We start from the raw sequence: 4,275 nt of genomic DNA, 5'->3' as shown, positions 1-4,275 counted from the left end.
GGGGCGGGGCCGGACTGGACCGGGGGCGGGGCTACGGTCGGTGGGGGCGCAGCCGATGGGCGGAGCAGGGGCGTAGGGCAGCCGGGAGACCACCCCTCGGCCGGCCACCGGGACTAGAGCGCGCTGGCTGGGAGCCGCCAGTTACCAGCTGTGGCGCCCTGGCAGGTCACCCAAACTCTCAGCGCCTCTGTGTCCTTAAATCTAAAATGTGGGTGGTAGTAGAGTCCACCTCCCAGCGTTATATAAGGATTAGAGCTTGAGAAGGGGCAGAGGATGGGGAAACCGAGGCAAGGAAGCTGAGAGATAGGGAGTCAGCTGGAAGACGAAGTCGACAGACAGACATGAAGAGGGTGCAGTGTTCAGTGGGGAAAAGACTTAGGGAGGGCGATTGTACCCAAGCCAGACTCTCTGTCCCACCAGCCAGTGGGCACCTCCAGGATCCGATGAGGCATCGTGTTGGTGGAATGAGGAAGTGACCAGGGGAGAGAGGCACAAAGAAGCAGAGTCCCGGAAAAGGAGCATGGTTGGGGAGCAGAGAGTGAAGCAAAGGCCCTGGGAAAGTCTAGGAACCCTGGGATGGGGGAGGGGATCTGGGGAGGGAAAAGGCAGTGATCCCAGGAAAGGAGAAGGATAGAGGAGGAAGAGCCCAGCAAGTCTAGAAGAAGCCAGGGGGCCAGGAGGGGCCCCTGCTGTCCTGGGCCCAGCAGACTTGGCTCTCTGGTCTCCAGGGCGAGAATCTCCTCCAGGTGCCCCAATTGCCTGTGCAGATAGGGGCTGTCTGTGGCAAAGTGGTGTCAGAAGCTCAAATGCCATTCATACTGATGGAGACCCAGCCCCTTAGCTGGACAGAGCCCAATGTCCAGAAGCGGCTGGGCTGGCAATGGCTCCTCTGCAGGTAAGGTCTCAGGGGACCCAGGGTTGGGGACAGACCCGCAACCACACCCTACGGAGCATGGATAGATTCTGGGACTGATTATGAAACGTCTGGTGGGGATGCCTTTGGGAGTAGATTCAAGGGCAGGGATGCCAAAGTCAGTAGAGCTGGGTTTGAATCCCGGCCCAGCCCCCCTCACCAGCTGTGAGAACTCACCTTACCTGGGAGCCTCAGTTCCCCCATCTATAAATTGGGGTGCCTCACCTAACATAAAACAGCTGCTCAGTGGAGACTTAGTCTCCCTTTTCTTGTCCAAGTACCTGCGCAGGACACTCAGAAGGAGGATCAGGCAGTGTTGGCTGCTCGGGGCAGAATAGAAATAGTAACTAGAGATTCTTCTGTGGCTTCGCTAGGAAAATGGTGACAACATTGTGAATATGGAATTTGCAATGTTGGAGCGTGGGGAGCATCTTGTCATGGGAGGGGAGCAAGCAGAGGGCTTGAATGCCAGAATACAGTCTGAAACTGTTTTTTTTTTTTTTTTTTTTTACTTTTTGGCCTCACCGCGTGGCCTGTGGGATCTTAGTTCCCCGACCAGGGATTGGACGCGTGCCCCCCGCGCTGGAAGCGTGGAGTCTTAACCACCAGACCACCAGGGAAGTCCCAGAGTCTGGAACTTTACCCTACTGAAGCCTGACCTGTGTGTTTGTGAGTGCGGAATGATGGAACATGGCAGGCTGGGGTGGGGTGATGCTTTGGGGTAGAGATCACGGTTGGAGGGGAGGGTTTAAGAACACAGGGTTCACGTGGTAGTGTTTAGTTAGTGGCACATTCTCTATACACCTGCCAAATGTTAGGCCTGTGCCGTGCAGGGCGCCTCATCTGGAGAGGAAACCAGTGCAGGAAGGGCAGGGCCACTGGGCTGGGGGGAGATCTTGGAGTCCCAGTGCACAGAAGAACAGCGAGGAGGTAAAACAGACTGGGCAGAGGACACCAGGAAGCATAGTTACAAATGAAGAGCCAGAAAGGGATTTGCCTCCCAGATTCTCTAAGTAACCCTGCTTCTCCAGCAAAGCTTGGTGCAGAGAGGCCAGCAGCCTAGGAAGGAACAGCATCCCTTTCCCAAGTTCTCACCTTGAGCCTGTCCTCACATTGTGAGCCCTCCATTTCATCAACTAGAAAATGAGAATACCAGTTCCTCATCACTGCCCTATGTGGGGGACCAATGTTGTTCCCACCTTACAGATGAGGAAACTGAGGCTCTGAAGGCTTACGCAGTAGGAAGTGGCAGTGCCTGAGTGCTGCTGGCTGCTTCCCTCACCTGCCAGGACGAGTGCCCACAGCCCTGCAGCCCTGCCATGACCCTAGGAGGTCCCAGGGCAGGCAGGCCTGGGGTTCACGGGTGCATCAGGAGGCCCGTTGCTCCAGAGGAGATACAGTAGGATGTCAAGCAGGAGAACCTGTAGGCAGATGCCTCAGTTCGAATCCCATATCTGTGGGATCTTGGGCCAGTCACTTCACTTCTTTTCCTCATGTGTAAAATGAAGACTATAAAAGTAACTATGTAAGTGTTTGCCATTGTGGTGAGTAGAAGTATTTGGCCCCATATAAATAGCACCCTGGGAAGGGAAATGGAAAACCTTGAAAAGGAAGCTGTAAACAACAATTGTGGCATGGATGCAAGACAAAGAGAGGGTGATTGGAAAGGCTTAAAGGTGGAAGTGATTTAATAACCAGAGATCTTCAGGAGATGACATGGGAGATGAAAACAACCCACGGAGGTGGAAAATATCAATAAAACCCTCAGAAGTGGTGCCTCCGACAAGGCAGAGCATTCAAGTCTCGGTGAGGAAAGGAAGCTGGAATCACGGTCAGTGATAGGCCAGTGTTTTCAGTCTTGCAATACATTAAGGTACTGAAATGATTTTATTTTCTCCAGGAAACTGATGGCTCTTTATTACAACTGTAATTTTTTGTTTATTATTAGGTAAGTAATGTTCCTCTCATTTCATGAAGAGAAACATTTTTCAGTTCCTACGTTGATAAGCAGTAAAAATCCTTTGGTCCTGAATACAAATCCTTTGTATTCACGTAACATTCTGCCCTCAGAGCATCAAGAGTTGGGATGAGGAAGAATTTGGGATTTCAGGCACTGCTGCTGGGAATTAATTGGCACAGCTGTAGTGAAGGACAAGTTGGCAATACCTGTTAAGCAGTTTCCCCCAGTCATTCTACTTCTAGAAATGTATCCTACACAAACCCTCATTCAGGTATGCAAAGATTTATACAAAGCAATGTAATTGTTAGAGCCTGGATTAACAAGCCAGACCTCCTGTATCCTAGCTCTCTGCTTATGAGCTGTGTGACTTTGGGCAAGATACTTACTCTCTTTGTGCCTCAGTTTTCTCACCTGTAAAATGGGTGGAATAATAGTATCTAGTTCATAGGTGTGGTAGGCTCAAAGATATCCACATCCTAATCTCTGGAACCTGTGAATACGTTACCTTACATAGTAAAAGGGTCTTTACTGTTTTGATTAAGTTAAGGGTCTTGAAATGGGGAGATTATCCTGGATTATCTGGATGGGCCTGATGTAGTTACAAGGGTCCTTGTAAGAGGAAGGCAGGAAGATCACAGTGAGTAGTAGGAGGTGGACAATGGGAGCAAGAGGGTGGAATGATGGGAGGAAGGGGTCATGAGCCAAGGAATGCAGGTGGCCTCTAGAAGCTGAAAAAGACAAGGAAACAGATTCTCCCCTGCAGCCTTCGGAAGGACACAGCCCTGCTGTCACCTTCATTTTAGACTTCTGACATCCAGACTGTAAGATAATAAATGTGTGTTGTTTTAAGCCACGAAGTTTGTGGCAATTTGTTAGAGCAGCCGTAGGAGCTAATACACTAGGCATGTTGTGAGGATTCGTGAGTTAATATATTGCTTAAGTTAAGTAATTGCTTCAGTGCATAGGATGCAGCAAGTGTTCAATAAATGACATCTCTTCTGTGGATCATAGGGCTGTTTGTAATCATGGAAAACTAGAAAAATCCAAATGTCCATCAGGAATGGAGTGATTCAAAATTCCATCCATACTATGGAACCACAACAACAGTTGGTAAGAAAGAGGCTTCTCTACAAGTTCTGACATGGAGAAATGATGATTATGGTAGAGATACTACAGCTGTTTTCTGAGTGCCCCCTGCATGGCAGGCACTGAGCTAGGCACTCTCCCTACAGGATCTTGTCTGATCTTCATAACAATATGGGGGATCTGTGCCAGTCAGAGAGAAACCACAAAGTGATTTGAACAAGGAAAGTCTAATATAAAGAATTATTAACTGTAACAGGATTGGAATAACAAGGAATTGGCTAGTAAGAAGTACAGAGAACTCTAGGGACTTCCCTGG

This window comes from Eubalaena glacialis, chromosome 10, assembly GCF_028564815.1.
Source record: "Eubalaena glacialis isolate mEubGla1 chromosome 10, mEubGla1.1.hap2.+ XY, whole genome shotgun sequence".
In the NCBI taxonomy this organism is placed as follows: Eukaryota; Metazoa; Chordata; class Mammalia; order Artiodactyla; family Balaenidae; genus Eubalaena; species Eubalaena glacialis.
The sequence above is the reverse complement of the archived record's forward strand: the minus strand, read 5'-3'. Positions refer to the sequence as shown.